The sequence below is a fragment of the Pan troglodytes genome, chromosome 23 (assembly GCF_028858775.2).
Source record: "Pan troglodytes isolate AG18354 chromosome 23, NHGRI_mPanTro3-v2.0_pri, whole genome shotgun sequence".
NCBI lineage: Eukaryota > Metazoa > Chordata > Mammalia > Primates > Hominidae > Pan > Pan troglodytes.
The window spans coordinates 41,153,364-41,171,756 of NC_086016.1; the positions used below are offsets into that span (position 1 = coordinate 41,153,364).

General features: G+C 47.1%; 1 long non-coding RNA gene across 1 annotated transcript in view; it reads left to right on the top strand.

Annotated features, from left to right (window-relative positions):
• LOC129138513 (uncharacterized) overlaps positions 1-18,393 on the top strand; it is a 29,230-nt gene that overhangs the window by 8,848 nt on the left and 1,989 nt on the right. The gene's annotated exons all lie outside the window — the stretch shown is intronic.

The window sequence follows — 18,393 nt, forward strand, 5'->3', positions numbered from 1 at the left end:
CGGCAGGAGCGGCCGCGGTGGAGCTGAGGTCCCCCGGGGACGGATTTTGCCGCCGCGCTGCCCCAGCCTTCCCCAAACCCGCGTGTACTGGGCGCTAGGTGCGTAGTGGGGGCTCAGCCATTTGTGGCACGAGACGAACTCTTGATTCCCCACCCCCCTTCCTTTTTCGCTAACGCGCCTCCATTCCTCACTGGGAGCCCGGAGTCGTCCCTGCTCCTTCCTGCACTGACCCCAACTTCTGTCGCTCCGGCATCCCCTCGGGGACTCTGGTCTGCCTTCCCTCACCGCAGCCACCTCCCAGGTTCGCCCCGTCTTTTCTCTGGACCACAGCAGAGACCTCGCGGAGCTGCCCTCCCTCCGATCTGAGCCACACAGTGCCAGAGTGTGCTTCTAAAATGCAGATCTGACGGGGTCACCCTGTGCTTAAAAATTTTCCTCCCTATTTCCCTCACAATAAAATCCAACACCTCTTTCTGGCACATAGAAAAAGAGAATAATAGATTCACACCTGACTTTTCATCAAGAGCAACAAAGCCAGAGAGAAAATAACCATCATCTTAGACTTATATATTCAGTGAAAATGTATTTCAAGAATTATGTACCCAGTATGAGGCACATGTATCCAGAACGTAGGTGAAATCATAGCACTTACAAATACAAAAACTTAAGAGTTTGCCACTGGCAGACCCTCCGGAGGGAGATTCCAAAGCGGGAACTTCAGGCAGGAAAAAGATGATCCCAGACGGAGGTCTGATGAAACTGGGAATAAAGAAAAATGAAGAACAGCGATAGTGTGAAACAATAACAATGTCTTCTGGATAAAAACAGATTTAAAATACACAACAGTGATGGCATTTACTTGGGTGAATGGAGTTAAAGTGTTCTAAGATCCTTATATTCTTCAGGAGGAAGGTAAAGATAGATATCAAATACACTTTGACGAATTTAAGAATCCAGATTGTCATTACTGGGATAAACACTGTAGGACTGGAAATACAGTGTATAGTTATCCAAATTATTGGAGGAGGAAAAAGAATGATTAAACCAACCCAAACAACTGTAAAGCAGGCAAGAATGGAGAGAAAAATAAATACAAGACGGGGCAGGGAGGGGACAAATAGACGATAGCTATAAATTCGAATATTTTGTGATTCAATAAATGCAACTAAATATTGCAGTTAAAATACAAAGATTATCAGAATGCATAAATAGCTAGATGCAGTTTACAAGAGAAACCCACAAGAGACACTTCCAAAACATAAAGCTAGTGACCGTCAAAAGTAAACACATGAGGGAAAAATACCATGCAAATGCTAACGAAAAGAAGGCTGGTGCAGTTATTTTAATATCGAGGGAAAAACATCACTAGAGATAAATAAGGTCATTTCGTAATGAAAAGTGTCCAATTCACCAGAAAAATAGAACAATTTCACATTTGTATGCAAATCATCTTAAAATATAAGAAACATGAAGAAGACAGCTAGATGGAGAGATAGACAAATCCACAATTATAGTGGGAGATCTTAACACTCACCCCTCCATAAGTGGTAGGAGAAGAAGAAAAATATTCAATAGTATATAGGAGATTTGAACACAATTAATAAACTTAACTAATGGACTTTCATAGCACACTGTTATCTACCATGGTAAAATACTCCCCTTTACAAGACATGGAATACTTGCAAAAACAGTTCATTTCAATAAATTTCAGAAGTCAGAAATAACAGAATACATTCTCTGACCACAACACATATAAGCTAGAGATGAATAATAAAAAGTTCACTTCAAAAGCCCCATATGTTTGGAAAGTAAGAAGTATGGGTTTTTTTGTTTTTGTTTTTCATTATATTTATTTATTTATTTTGAGACAGAGTTTTGCTCTTTCACCCAGGCTGAAGTGAAGTGGCACGATCTTGGCTCACTACAACCTCTGCCTCCCAGGTTCAAGCGATTCTCCTGCCTCAGCCTCCCAAGTAGCTGGGATTATAGGCACCCGCCACCACCCCCAGCTAATTTTTGTCTTTTTAGTAGAGGTGGGGTTTCACCATGTTGGCCAGGTTGGTCTCGAACTCCTGACCTCAGGCGATTCAACCATCTTGGCCTCCCAAAATGCTACGATTACAGGCATGAACCATGGAAGAAGTACGTTTTTATGTTAACTAGCGGTTCAAAAAAAGAAATTGTAATGGAAATTATAAAATATTTTTAACTGCTCTTCCGCTGTCGCCGTGGGAATGGAAATCTGTCCCACGTGCCGGAAGCCAACCGGTGGTGATGACTCTGTGTGCCACTCCGCCTCCTACAGCGCGGATCCTCTGCGTGTGTCCTCGCAAGACAAGCTCGATGAAATGGCCGAGTCCAGTCAAGCAAACTTTGAGGGAAATTTTGAGTCGCTGGACCTTGTGGAATTTGCTAAGAAACAGCCATGGTGGTGTAAGCTGTTCGGGCAGGAATCTGGACCTTCGCCGAAAAGTGAAGGGTGGCAACTCAGCCGTTCATTGGGGGTGTCACTGAATGGTGCACGGGTTTCATATCCCAGAAGGTTGGAAAGTTGGCTGTAACAGTTGTGGGAGGTGTTTTTTTTTTTCTCTTTCAGCTTGCAAATCATACTGGGTACATCAAAGTTGACTGGCAATGAGTGGAGAAAGATATAAAGAAAGCCAAAGAGCTGCTGAAGATCCCTTAAGAGCAATCAGATACCTACCAAGGTCAGGAGCAAAGCTGAGGAGGTGGTGTCATTTGTGAAGAATGTTCTAGTGACTGGGGGATTTTTCGGAGGCTTTCTGTTTGGCATGGCATCCTAAGGAAGATGACCTTATTTTCATTGTTCTTGTTTTTTTTCCATCCAGCAGTCTCTACACTCCATCATAGGACATCAAGTCTCTCCTCCTCTTCTCCTGTGCCTTCCTCCCTGCTGTAGCAAATCTGAGTGGCTTCTATAAGCATCTCTTGGTACAAGTTAATGTGGCCCTTGGCCAGGTGCGGTGGCTCATGCCTGTAATCCTAGCACTTTGGGAGGCCGAGGCGGGTGGATTGCCGGAGCTTAGGAGTTTGAGACCAGCCTAGGCAATATGATGAAACCCCATCTCTACTAAAATACAAAAAAAAAAAAAAAAATTAGCCAGACGTGGTGGCAGGCACCTATAATCCCAGCTACTTGGGAGACTGAGGCAGGAGAGTTGCTTGAACCCGGGAGGCAGAGGTTGCAGTGAGCCGAGATCGCGCCACTGCACTCCAGCCTGGGTGACAGAGTGAGACTCCGTCTCCAAAAAAAAAAAAGTTAATGTGGCCCTACCATGAGCTTGATGGTGGCAGAAGAGACAATAGTTGTTAGGTCTCCTCCCATACACCCGGTACTTGGCCAATCTGTAGGTCAGCAAGAAGGTTCCTTTTCCCCCATGCAAGACACTTACCAGATCACATTGCAAGATGACTAGCCATGGAGGATGAGCGGACCCTGAAAGGTTGTCTCAAACTGTTGATTTGGAAAAGAAATAAGCACATAGATAAACTTATTGTGTGCTGCATGGAAAGGAACTGAATACATTTGCCTTTAAGCATGAAAAAAATATTTTTAACTGAATGACAATGGAAATATTACATAGTAAAAAGGGCTATGGCTAGTGCACTTCTTAGAGGGAAGTTTATTGCCTTTTGTGCTTATATTAGTAAAGAGAAAAGGCTGAGAGTAATGAACAAGCACTCGTTTCAAGAAGCTAGAAAAAGAGCAGCAGCAGAATAAACCAAAGAAAATGAAAGGAAGGCAAGAGTAAAGGTACAGGAGAAAATAGGCCAGGCACAGTGGCTCACGCCTGTAATCCCAACACTTTCGGAGGCCAAGGCAGACGTATCACCTGAGGTCAGAAGTTTAAGACCAGCCTGGGCAACATGGCAAAATTCCATCTCTACTAAAAATATAAAAATTAGCCAGGCTTGGTGGCTCGTGCCTGTAGTCCCAGCTAGTCAGGAGGCTGAGGCAGGAGAATTGCTTGAACCCTGGAGGCGGAGGTTGCAGTGAGCCTATATCATGCCACTGCACTCCAGCCTGGGCAACAGAGTGAGACTCCATCTCAAAAAAAAAAAAAAAAAAAAAAAAAGAAAGAAAAAAGAAGAAGAAGAAATGGTAAAGAGAAAATAATGAAATGGGATCAGCAAAACCAAACATTTTGGTGAAAAGACTAATGGCATGGACGACTCCTGTTGAAATTGATCAAGAAAAAAGAGAGAAAACACAATTAACTAATATCAGTAATTAAAAGTTAAAGAACCTGTAGACATTTTTAAAAGGAAAATAAAAGAGGATATTATGAATAATCTCATTACAATAGCGTAAAAATTTGAATGAAAGGGGCAAGTTCCTAGGAAAATATGCCTTACCAAAATGGTCTCAAGATGAAGAGAAAACCCGAATGAGTACCATCCCTAGTCATAGTACCAAATTATGAAATACTTTCATAGCCAGTTACTGACCATTTAAAACACTTTCCAGCCTTCACATGGAGCAGGGTCCAGAAGGCTATCCAGGCAGTAATTCCATGATTTATGTGACATCAGAAGGTCTGGGGGATCTGGGGCATCCCTGGAAGAGTCATTGCACTTAGGAGGTTGATCGTAGCGGCTACATACCAATTGGTATGAAATTATTTTGGAATTTGAGCAACCTGAAGTCCTATGGCACCAGCTGGACATCAGACCTCCCCATAATGATTAAAGGAAGGAAACCGGTAATGCTTCCACAAAGAAAGCTCAGACCCAGAAGACTTCACCTATAAGCTCTTGAAAGAACTCATTCCAATGCTACCCCCAACTTTTCCACATAATAGAAAAAGAGAGACTGCTTCCCAATTCTTCACATGGCAAGTACAGCACAAGAGAAAATTACAGGCCAATGTCACTTATGAATATAGATACCAAAATCCTAAATAAAACAGCAAATCAAATTGAGCAGTATGTAAAAATGATACTACATAGTGGTAAAATTGGGTCTAATCCAGAAATGCAAGGTTGGTTTAACATTTGAAAACCAGTCAATATAATTTGCCTCATTAAAAAATGAAAGGAGAATTAGCCAGGCATGGTGGTGGGTGCCTATAATCCCAGCTGCTCCGGAGGCTGAGGCAGGAGAATCGCTTGAACCCGGGAGGTGGGTGTTGGAGTGAGCCAAGGTCGTGTCGTTGTACTCCAGCCTGGGCAACTAGAGCAAACTCCACTCAAAAAAAAAAAAAAAAATTAAAGGAGGAAGACATGTGATCATCTCAGTATATGCAGAAATAGTTCAACATCTGTTTGTTTTAAAACTTGTAGCAAACTATCAACACAAGGGAATGTCTTTATCCTGGTAGAGGGCTCTATAAAAAACCTACAGCAAATATCTTAATTAATGTTGAAATGTGGAAAACATCCCCTTGAGATCAGTTACAAGGCAAGATTGGATGAATCCCCATTTCTGCTAAACATCACACTGGATATCCTGAGTCTGTTGCCCACTGTGGTGGCCATTGGCCACATGTGACTGTCAAGCATTTGAAATGTGACTAGTTCGAACCCAGACAGAAGAATAAAATTAGATACAGGCCAGATTTCAAAGATTTAGTACCCAAAACATGTAAAATGCCTCATTAATAAGTTGATATTTATTTAATATGGAAATGATAATATTTTGATACATTGGGTTAAATAAAAAATTCATCTTTTTTTTTTTTTGAGACGGAGTTTTACTCTTCTTGCCCAGGCTGGAGTGCAATGGCGTGATCTCAGGTCACTGCAACCTCCGCCTCCCAGGTTCAAGCGATTCTCCTGCCTCAGCCTCCTGAGTAGCTGGGATTGCAGGCATGCGCCACCATGCCTAGCTAATTTTGTATTTTTAGAAGAGATGGGGTTTTGCCATGTTGGTCAGGCTGGTCTCGAACTGCTGACCTCAGGTGATCCGCTCGCCTCGGCCTCCCAAAGTGTTGGGATTATAGGTGTGAGCCACTGCGCCTGGCCTATAAATTAATTTTTAATGAAGATTTTAGAAAATTTTAAATTACAGTTGATCCTTGAACAACACAGGTATGAACTATGTGGGTCCACTTACTCATGAGTCTTCTTCCACCTCTGGGAGGTGGCAAGACAGCAAGACTCACCCCTCCTTTTCCTCCTCCTCCTCAGCCTACAAAGCATGAAGAGATGAAGACCTTTATGATGATCCACTTCCACTTAATGAAGAGTAAATATATTTTCTCTTCCTTATGATTTTCTTAATAACATTTTCTTTTCTCTGGCTTACTTTATGGTAAGAATACAATATATAATGCATGTAGCATATAAAATATGTGTTCATTGACTGTTTATGTTATAGGTAAGGCTTCCAATCAACAGTAGATTATTAGTAGTTAAGTTTTGGGAGAGTCAAAAGTTATATGAGGCCAGGTGCAGTGGCTCACTCATGTAATGCCAGCACTTTGAGAGGCCAAGGTAGGTGGATCACCTTAGGTCAGGAGCTCAAGACCACCCTGGTCAACATGGTGAAACCCCATCTCTACTGAAAATACAAAAATTAGCCAGGTGTGGTGGTGGGCACTTGTAATCCCAGCTGCTGGAGAGGCTGAGGCAGGAGAATTGCTTGAACTCAGGAGGCAGAGGTTGTAGTGAGCTGAGATGGCACCACTGCACTCCAGCCTGAGTGACACAGAAAGACGGTCTCAAAAAAAAAAAAAAAAAAAGACAACAAATGAAAGAAAGGTGAAGTGATTTGAAATAAGACCATCAGCCAGTCGTGGTAGCTCATGCCTGTAATCCCAGCACTTTAGGAGGCCTTCAATAGCTTATAGGTGAAGTCTTCTGGGAGGCTGAGGTGGGCGGATCACAAGGTCAGGAGTTTGAGACCAGCCTGGTCAACATAGTGAAATCCCGTCTCTACTAAAAATACAAAAATTAGTCGGGCGTGGTGGCTTGCACCTGTAGTCCCAGCTATTCGGGAGGCTGAGGCAGGGGAATTGCTTGAACCTGGGAGGCGGAGGTTGCAGTGAGCAAAGATCGCACCAATACACTCCAGCCTGAGCTACAGAGCGAGACTCTGTCTCAAAAAAGAAAGAAAGAAGACCATCATTATTTTCAGATTTTATGTAGAAAATTTTAAAAATCTTCAGAATATTTATTATAATTAATAAGAAAATTTAGCAAATTGTTGGATAAAATATCAACAGACAAAAACCTATTGTGTTTTGTGTTTCCATATGCCAGTAATAATTAGAAAATGAAGTAAAATATTATTTATATTATAATAAAAATATGTAAGATATCTAGGAATAAATCTAATGAAAATATGCAAGGCCCTTATGGAATAAAATCATAAAATTATATTGCAAGACATTAAAGAAGATCTAAATTTATTTTTTTGGCCGGGCATGGTGGCTCACACCTGTGATCCCAGCACTTTGGGAGGCCAAGGCGGGAGGATCACTTGAGGTCAGGATTTCGAGACCAGCCTGGCCAACATGGCAAAACTCCATCACTGCTAAAAATACAAAATTTAGTCAGGCATGGTGGCGTGTAGCTATCTATGATCCCAGCTATTCTGGAAGCTAAGGTAGGAGGATCACTTGAGCCTGGGAGGTTCAGGCTCCACTGCACTCCAGCCTGGGTGACAGAGCGAGACTGTTTAAAACAAAAAACAAACAAAAAAAACAACAACAAGACATAAAGCTATAGCAAATAAAACAACGTCCTATTGTTCAAGACTAGACAAACAGAAAAAAAGGAATGACAATGAGAGCTTAGTCAAAGAGAGAAGGAGAGAGAGAGAATAAAATTGCAGTCACTGGGTAAAGGATACACTTTTCAATAAATGGTGATAGTTATTCATACAGGAAATTAGACCATTAGACCTCCTGCCTGGCAAAAATTGACTCCATCTGACTTCAAATCCTAAATGTGAAAGACAAAATTCTGAAACTTTTAGAAGATATTTTAAAATATCTTTATCTTTATGATCATGAAGTAGGGAATCATTTCTTAAACAAGAAACCAGGAACATAAGTCATATAGGAAACAATTGATAACTTAGACTCCATTACAACTATGAGCTTTCTTTATGAAAATACATATAAAGTCAGCCAGTGACTTGAAAAGCTGAGGCAGGAGAACCGCTTGAACCTGTGGGGTGGAGGTTGCAGTGAGCTGAGATCGCGCCACTGCACTCCAGCCTGGGTGACAGAGTGAGACCCTGTCTTAAAAAAACAAGGCCAGGAGCGGTGGCTCATGCCTATAATCTCAGCACTTTGGGAGGCTGAGGCGTGTGGATCACCTGAGTTCAGGAGTTCGAGACCAGCCTGGCCAGACTGGCCAACATGGTGAAACCCCGTTTCTACTAAAAATACAAAAAATTACCAGCCGTGGTGGTGGGTGCCTGTAATCCCAGGTACTCAGAAGAATCGCTTGAACCTGGGAGGCAGAGGTTGCAGTGAGCCGAGATTGCACCACTGTACTCCAGCCTGGGCAACAAGAGTGAAATTCCATTTCCAAACCAATAAACAACAAAACAAAAAGAGCCAGGCGCGGTGGCTCACACCTGTAATCCCAGCACTTTGGGAGGCTGAGGCGGGCAGATCACCTAAGGTCAGGAGTTCAAACCAGCCTGGCCAACATGACAAAACTCCATCTCTACTAAAAACTACAAAAATTAGCCAGGCGTGGTGGCAGGCACCTGTAATTCTAGCTGCACGGGAGGCTGAGGCAGGGTTGAACCGAGGAGGCAGAGGTTGTAGTGAGCTGAGGTGGCACCACTGCACTCCAGTCTGGGCGACAACGTGAGACTCCGTCTCAAAAAAAAAAAGAAAAGAAAAGAAAAGAAGAAAATATATATAAAGTAAACAGAAAAGAAAAATATTTAAAACACTCATAAATGGACAAAGGAGGTGATGTAAAGCGTTCCTGTGAATCAAGTGGGAAGATGGACAATCAGTTGTAGCAAAATACAGGAGTGCAGAATGTGGCAAAGACTTGGACAGGCAAAGAGAGGAATCACCAGTGGCCAACAGTTGTGAAAAGTTGTTCAAGCTCATGAGTAACGCAAATAAAATCCCACAATGAGATACAACTGATTAACAAAAATGTTAAAGTCCGTTTTAAAAATTATTGCAAGCAGGCTAGGTGTGGTGGCTCACGCCTGTAAACCCAATACTCTGGGAGGCTGAGGTGGGAGGATTGCTTGAGCCCAGGAGTTCGAGATCAGCTTGTGCAATATAGCAAGACCCTTGCCTCTACAAAAAAATCAGAAATTAGCCAGGTGTGGTGGTGCATGCCTGTACTCTGAGCTACTCAGGAGGCTGAGGTGGGAGGATCACTTGAGCCCAAGAGTTCAAGGCTGCAGTGAGATATGATCACGCCACTGCACTCCAGCCTGGGTGACAGCGAGATCGTTAAAAAAAAAAAAAAAATCTTGCAAGCACTGGCAAGAATGTGGAACAATTCTTCTTCCTTTTTAGACAGTCTCACTCTGTCACCCAGGCTGGAGTGCAGTAGTGTGATCTCGGCTTACTGCAACCTCCACTTCCCGGGTTCAAGTGATTCTCCTGTCTCAGCCTCCCGAGTAGCTGGGATTACAGGCATCTGCCACCACACCTGGTTAATTTTTTTGTATTTTTAGTAGAGATGGGGTTTTGCCATGTGGGCCAGGCTGGTCTCGAGCTCCCGACCTCAGGTGATCCACCTGCCTCGGCCTCCCAAAGTACTAGGATTACAGGTGTAAGCGACCGCACCCGGCCTAATTTTTGTATTTTTAGTAGAGACGGGGTTTTACTATGTTGGTTTGGCTGGTCTCAAATTCCTGACCTCGTAATCCACCCACCTTGGCCTCTCAAAGTGCTGGGATTACAGGCATGAGCCACTGTGCCTGGCCTATGTATGGTAACTTTAACTTTTTTTTTTTTTTTTTCAAGATAAATAATATTTTAATGCAATAGCTTATAAAATCAAATAGGCAAACTACAGCTAGATACCTGCTTTACCAATAAAGTTTTTTTTTTTTTTCTTTTTTATTGATCATTCTTGGGTGTTTCTCGCAGAGGGGGATTTGGCAGGGTCACAGGACAATAGTGGAGGGAAGGTCAGCAGATAAACAAGTGAACAAAGTTCTCTGGTTTTCCTAGGCAGAGGACCCTGCGGCCTTCCGCAGTGTTTGTGTCCCTGGGTACTTGAGATTAAGGAGTGGTGATGACTCTTAACGAACATGTTGCCTTCAAGCATCTGTTTAACAAAGCACATCTTGCACCGCCCTTAATCCATTCAACCCTGAGTGGATACAGCACATGTTTCAGAGAGCACAGGGTTGGGGGTAAGGTCACAGATCAACAGGATCCCAAGGCAGAAGAATTTTTCTTAGTACAGAACAAAATGAAAAGTCTCCCATGTCTACCTCTTTCTACACAGACACAGCAACCATCCGATTTCTCAATCTTTTCCCCACCTTTCCCCCCTTTCTATTCCACAAAACCGCCATTGTCTTCATGGCCGGTTCTCAATGAGCTGTTGAGTACACCTCCCAGATGGGGTGGTGGCCGGGCAGAGGAGCTCCTCACTTCCCAGTAGGGGCGGCCGGGCAGAAGCGCCCCTCACCTCCCGGACGGGGCGGCTGGCCGGGCGGGGGGCTGACCCCCCCCACCTCCCTCCCGGACGGGGCGGCTGGCCGGGCGGGGGGCTGACCCCCCACCTCCCTCCCGGACAGGGCGGCTGGCCGGGCAGAGGGGCTCCTCACTTCCCAGTAGGGGCGGCCGGGCAGAGGCGCCCCTCACTTCCCCGACGGGGCGGCTGGCCCGGCGGGGGGCTGACCCCCCAACCTCCCTCCCAGAGGGGGCGGCTGGCCGGGCAGAGGGGCTCCTCACTTCCCGGTAGGGGCGACCGGGCAGAGGCGCCCCTCACCTCCCGGACAGGGCGGCTGGCTGGGCGGGGGGCTGACCCCCCCACCTCCCTCCCGGACGGGGGGCTGACCCCCCCACCTCCCTCCCGGATGGGGCGGCTGGCCGGGCAGAGGGGCTCCTCACTTCCCAGAAGGGGCGGCCGGGCAGAGGCGCCCCTCACCTCCCGGACGGGGCGGCTGGCCGGGCCGGGGGCTGACCCCCCCACCTCCCTCCCAGACAGAGCGGCTGGCCGGGCAGAGGGGCTCCTCACTTCCCAGTAGGGGCGGCCGGGCAGAGGCGCCCCCCCCACCTCCTGGACAGGGCGGCTGGCCGGGCAGGGGGCTGATCCCCCCACCTCCCTCCCGGACGGGGTGGCTGGCCAGGCGGGGGGCTGATCCCCCCACCTCCCTCCCGGACGGGGCGGCTGGCCGGGCGGGGGGCTGACCCCCCCACCTCCCTCCCGGATGGGGCGGCTGGCCGGGCGGGGGGCTGACCCCCCCACCTCCCTCCCGGATGGGGTGGCTGGCCAGGCGGGGGGCTGACCCCCCCACCTCCCTCCCGGACGAGGCGGCTGGCCGGGCAGAGGGGCTCCTCACTTCCCGGTAGGGGCGGCCGGGCAGAGGTGCCCCTCACCTCCCGGACGGGGCGGCTGGCCGGGCGGGGGGCTGACCCCCCTACCTCCCTCCCAGATGAGGAGGGAGGACGCTCCTCACTTCTCAGACGGGGTGGCTGCCGGGCGGAGGGGCTCCTCACTTCTCAGACGGGGCGGTTGCCAGGCAGATGGTCTCCTCACTTCTCAGACAGGGCGGCCGGGCAGAGACACTCCTCACATCCCGGACGGGGCGGCAGGGCAGAGGTGCTCCCCACATCTCAGACGATGGGCGGCCGGGCAGAGACGCTCCTCACTTCCCAGATGTGATGGCGGCCGGGAAGAGGCGCTCCTCACTTCCTAGATGGGATGGCGGCCGGGCAGAGACGCTCCTCACTTTCCAGACTGGGCAGCCAGGCAGAGGGGCTCCTCACATCCCAGACGATGGGCAGTCAGGCGGAGACGCTCCTCACTTCCCAGACGGGGTGGCTGCCAGGCAGAGGCTGCAATCTCGGCACTTAGGGAGGCCAAGGCAGGCGGCTGGGAGGTGGTTGTAGCGAGCCGAGATCACACCACTGCACTCCAGCCTGGGCGCCATTGAGCACTGAGTTAACGAGACTCCGTCTGCAATCCCGGCACCTCGGGAGGCCGAGGCTGGCGGATCACTCGCGGTTAGGAGCTGGAGACCAGCCCAGCCGACACATCGAAACCCGGTCTCCACCAAAAAAATATGAAAACCAGTCAGGCGTGGCGGCGCACGCCCGCAATCGCAGGCACTCGGCAGGCTGAGGCAGGAGAATCGGGCAGGGAGGTTGCCGTGAGCTGAGATGGCAGCAGTACCGTCCAGCCTCGGCTCGGCATCAGAGGGAGACCGTGGAAAGAGGGGAGAGGGGAGAGGGGAGAGGGGAGGGGGGGAGGGGAGAGGGGAGAGGGGGGAGGGGGGAGGGGGGAGGGGGGAGGGGGGAGGGGAGAGGGGAGAGGGGAGAGGGGGGAGGGGGGAGGGGAGAGGGGAGAGGGGAGAGGGAGCTCTATCTACCACACAGTCCCTTCACAGTCTCTGCACCAATAATCTTTTTTTTTTTTTTTTTGAGATGGAGTCTTGCTCTTGTTGCCCAGGCTGGAGGGCAGTGGCGTGATCTTGGCTCACTGCAACCTCCGCCTCCTGGGCTCAAGCAGTTCTCCTGCCTCAGCCTCCCAGGTAGCTGGGATTACAGGCACGCACCACCACGCCCAGCTAATTTTTGTATTTTTAGTAGAAGCAGTGTTTCTCCATGTTGGTCAGGCTGGTCTTGAACCCCTGACCTCAGGTGATCTACCCGCCTCGGCCTCCCAAAGTGCTGGGATTACAGGTGTGAGCCATGGCACCTGGCCATGTATAGTAACTTTTAAAGAAAATTCCAAACTGTTTTCTAATGTAGCTGTGCTATTTTGCATTTCCACCAACACTATTTGAGAGTTCCAGTTGCTCCATATCCTTACCAACTCTTGATATTGTCAGTCTTCAATTTTAGCTATTTATTGCCCATATACTGACTGAATGTAGAGAATTTGCATTTCTCTAATGGCTAATGATGTTGAGGACCCTTTCAAGTACTTATTTGCCATTCATATATCCTCTTTGGTGAAATGTGTTTTCAAACATTTTGCCCATTTTAAAAATCAGATCATCTTCTTAGTCTTGAGTTACAAGAATTTTTGGCCAGTCATGGTGGCTCACACCTGTAATCCCAGCACATTGGGAGGCCGAGGCAGGCAGATACTTGAGGTTAGGAGTTCGAGACCAGCCTGACCAACATGGTGAAACCCCGTCTCAACTAAAAATACAAAAATTAGCTGGGCATGGTGGTGTGTGCCTGTAATCCCAGCTACTTGAGAGGCTGAGACATGAGAATCACTTGAACCCAGGAGGCAGAGGTTGTAGTGAGCTAAGATGGCACCACTGCACTCCAGCCTGGGCAAACGGAGCAAGACTCTGTCTCAAAATAAAAAATAAAAAAAAGAATTCTTTATATAAATATTTTCACCAAGACTGGTTTGCCTTTTAATTTTTTTCTTTCTTTTTTCTTTTTCTTTCTGTCTTTTTTTTTTTTTTTTTTTTTTGAGCTAGGGCCTCACCCTGTCACCCATGCTGGAGTGCAATGGCATGATCATGGCTGACTGTACCCTTGACCTCCCAGGCTCAAGTAATTCTCCCACCTCAGCCTCCTAAGTAGCTGGGACTACAGATGCACACCACCATGCCTGGCTAATTTTTGCATTTTTTTATAGAGATAGGGTTTGGCACTATTGCTCAGGCTGGTCGCGAACTCTTGAACTCAAGCAATCCACCTGCCTTGGCCTCTCACAGTGCTGGGATTATAGGCATGAGCCGCTGCATCTGGCCACCTTTTAATTTTTTAAATGATGTCTTTTGAAGAACAAAAGCTCTCACATTGCAAAATAGGATCCATTTTGGGTTAATTTTATATATGATGTGGGGTGAGGATCAAAGTTCATTTTTTTCTCCATAAGGTTAATCAATTGTTCCAGCACCTTTTGTTGGAAAGACTGTACTTCTCCTTACTGAATTGCCTTAACACATCTATCAAAAGTCAGTTGCTTTTATGTGCATGGATTAAATTCTGAACTCTCAATTCTGTTCCTTGATCACTTGGGCTCAAGTGATCCTTCTCCCTCAGCCTCCTGCGTAGCTGGGACCACGGGTGTGTGCCACCATGCCTGGCTAATTAAAAAAAAAAAAAATTGTAGCAATGGGGTCTCACTATGTTGCTCAGGCTGGTCTCCAACTACCGGCCTCAAACGATCCTCTCACCTTGGTCTCCTAAAGTGTTGGGATTACAGGCATCAGTCACCATGCCCAGCCCTATACTAAGTCTTAAAATCAGGTAGTCTAAGTCTTGTAACTTTGTTCTTTTTTTTTTTTTTTTTTTTTGGCTTTTCTAGATCCTTTGCCCTTTCATATAAAGGGCAAAGTGCACATTGTCAATTTCTACCAAAAAGAAAAAAGACTACTGATATTTTTATTGGGATTATTTTGCATCTATAGATCAATTTGGAAATAATTTACATCTTAACAATATTGAATTTTCCAACCCATGAAAACATTCTATCTCTTCATTATTTAGGTTCTGTTTAGTTTCTATAAGCAATGTTCTACAGTTTGGGGGTACAATTGCAGTTTCACATCTTCACCAGGTTATCCCTAAGTGTTTCATGGCCATTGTAAGTGATGTTTCTAATTTTCAATTTTAATTGTTCATGACTAGTTTATACAACTCAATTGTATTTCTTTATATTGGGCTTGTATTTGACAACATTGCAAAACTCGCTTGTTAGTTCCACTAGCTTTTTTGTGAATTCCATTCAGTTTTCTTTTATTCGTTTTTCTTCTTCTTTTTCTTTTTTGAGATGAAGTCTTGCTCTGTCGCCCAGGCTGGAGTGCAGTGGCACCATCTCGGCTCACTGTAACCTCTGCCTCCTGGGTTCAAGTGATTCTCCTGCCTCAGCCTCCCTCGTAGCTGGAATTACAGGTGTGCGCCACCACGCCCACCTAATTTTTAGTATTTTTAGTAGAGACGGGGTTTCATCAAGTTGGCCAGATTGGTCTTGAACTCCTGACCTCAGGTGATCCGCCTGCCTCGGCCTCCCAAAGTGCTGGGATTACTGGTATGAGCCAGGATACCTGGTCCAGTTTTCTTTTTTCTTTCTTTCTTTCTTTTTTTTTTTTTTTTTTTTGAGACGAAGGTTTTTGCTCTTGTCGCCCAGGCTGGAATGCAATGGCACAATCTCGGCTCACTGCAACCTCCACCTCCTGGATTAAAGTGATTCTCCTGCCTCAGACTCCCAAGTAGCTGGGATTACAGGCATAAGCCACCACGCCCAGCTAATTTTTGTATTTTTAGTAAAGACAGGGTTTCACCATGTTGGCCAGGCTAGTCTCGAACTCCTGACCTCAAGTGATCTGCCTGTCTCAGCTTCCCAAAGTGCTGGGATTACTAGTATGAGCCACAGTGCCTGTCTCAGTTTTCTATATAGATGATAATGTCTGTGAATAACAACAGCTTTAATTTATTTCTAATCTGTATGCCTTTCTTTTTCTTGCCTTATTGCACTGGCTAAGACCTTCAGTACAATGTTGAATAGAAATATTGAAAGTAAATATACTTGCTTTCTTCTTGATCTTAGGGAGATAGCACTCAGATTTTTACCAGAATTTGTGATGTCGGCTATAGATTTGTGTAGACACCCTTTATTAGATTGAGAAAGTGCAGTAGCTCACACCTGTAATCCCAGCACTTTGGGAGGCTGAGGTGGGCAGATCACGAGGTCAGGAGTTCAAGACCAGCCTGACCGACATGGTGAAATCCCCTCTCTACTAAAAATACAAAAATTAGCCAGGCATGGTGTCATGCACCTGTAATCCCAGCTACTCAGGAGGCTGAGGCATGCGAATCACTTGAACCCAGGAGGTGGAGGTTGCAGTGAGCCAAGATTGCACCACTGCACTACAGCCTGGGTGACAGATCGTGATCCTGTCTCAAAAAAAAAAAAAAAAAAAAAAAAGAATCTTGCAGAACTATATGATATGTGTGTATATGTACACATTATAAATATAAATTATATGCATGTATAATGATGTGTGTATCCATATAATAAGAAAATACATATATATACATTACACAGGTATAATTTTGATGTGTTAATACCAAAAAAAGAGGCCCTGAATATAATCTCTAAGGGAAGGCAGTCAGGGGGCCTCTGCAACTGCCTGTGGACCTTCGCTGGAGGGAAACAGGACTGAGGTGGGTGGGCTACTCAGGAAGCCTCTGCATGGCCCAGCAAAGACAAGAGCATGGCTAGACTATGGCCCTGCAGGAGAATGGAGAGAGGTAATCAGATTAGAGAGAGAGAAAAGATGTGGTGAATTAACTGGGGTATGGGGCAGGTAGAAGGTCAGTTTGGATGCCCTAGTCTGGGAAAGCATAGTGCCCTCCACTGAGCTGAGCCTTCTCCTTTCAGAGGGGAAACAGACGTCATCAGAGGAGAAGCCCCTCACCTTCCTGCCTCAAACCCCCGCCCCAGGAGGACCACCTTCATGGGCAGGTGGTCAGTCAGTCACACAGGACTTCCCTCCTCAAAGGGCCAGGCATGTGGCTTAATGCTCTGCTGTCTTGAAATTCATAACAATTGTTGAACAAAGGGCTCCATGTTTTCATTCTGCATGGGACCCCACAAATTATGCAGCCACCCCTTCCCACCCCCAGTATGTCTATACCCATGTCTGGCTCGCGTTACCTGCTCAGGCATCAAAATTATCTGTAGAGCTTGTAAAAACCCAAACTCTCAGACCCACCTCCACCTCTATGTGTGGGTTCCTGATCTCAAGGACAACTGCCACCATCCTCTAAGTGTCTTAGACCTTCTGTCCTCAAAGTGTGGTCTGAGACCTGCAGCATCAACCTCACTCGAGAGCTTGTCAGAAATGCAGATTCCCAGGATCCACCCCACACCCACTGAGTCAGAACCTGCAGTGTAGCAGGACCCCCAGAGGACTCACCTGCACATTTATTTGTGAGAAGCACCGTCTTAGGCTATCTCAAGGGAACATTCTAGACTTTTCCCCCTAATTCACAGGTCACCAGGTACTGTGAGTTATTCCCTAATTACATCACACATCCCGCTGCAACTGCCCCCAGGATGGCTCCTCTTGGAGGTCCCACGACCTCTCAAACTGAACATACCCAGACCTGAGCGCCCTGCCCTCTTCTTCTCCCAAGTCACTTCTTCCTCCCCCTCCTCCTCCCCTTTTTCCAGTACCTGTCCAGGTGAACTGAGCCAGCCAAGCCAGGTACCCAAGGAGTGTTCCAGGTCCTCCTCTGGCTCACCTCCCTCCACCTCTCACCATCCCCTTCTCCCAGTCTCTAGCCACCACCGCCCACCCTCCAAGACGTAGCCACCAGCACCTCTCACTTCAGCCACCTCCACCATCTCGCACTGGCAGTGGACTGACCACGTCACTCCCTAGAACAACCCCTCAGTGGCTCTCAGCTCAGGGCTGTTCTGCAATGGCACACCTCCCCACCTGCTCTCTGCTTACTAAATGCTTCCACTATTACTATTGCTTCCAGCTTTCAAAACGAAGCCCGATCAGCTTCTCCTCCACAGCCTGCCCTGGCTACCCCTCTGCCTGCCCCCACCAAAACTTCTGGGCTCCCCTCAGCCACAGCCCTGGTCCTGCTGTGGTCTGCGAGTTTCCCCCAGCAGCCTGAGAGCTCCTCTGGGAGGGACAGGGAACTGCCTGATTCAATCACCAGCCTGGTGCTCTGCCTGGGGCCATGCACACAATAGGGGTCCTGTGTTTGAGTAGATAAAGGCCCAGTGAGGGGCTAGCCTTCAGCAAGCCACAGGGAGAGGGCAGAAGATGGGGTTATGCAGCAGGAGTGGGGAAAGCTGTTACAGAGGTGCCCTTGTGGACCCAGCTACAGGCGGGAGGATTGCTTGAGCCTAGTTCAAGACCAGCCAGGGCAACATAGCAAGACTCCATCCCTAAAAAAATTAAATTTAACATTTTATTTTATTTTATTTATTTTTAGACGGAGTTTCACCTTGTTGCCCAGGCTGGAGTGTAGTGGTGTGATCTCGGCTCACTGCAACCTCTGCCTCCCAGATTCAATCGATTCTCCTGCCTCAGCCTCCCTAGTAGAGCTGGGATTACACGTGCGCACCACCATGCCTGGCTAATTTTTGTATTTTTAGTAGAGACGGGGTTTCATCATGTTGGTCAGGCTGGTCTCGAACTCCTGACATCAGGTGATCCACCCGCCTAGGCCTCCCAAAGTGTTGGGATTACAGGCGTGAGCCACCACGCCTGACCAAAAAATTAAATTTAAAATCTTAAAAAGGTCAGCCCCGGTTGAATAAAAAACA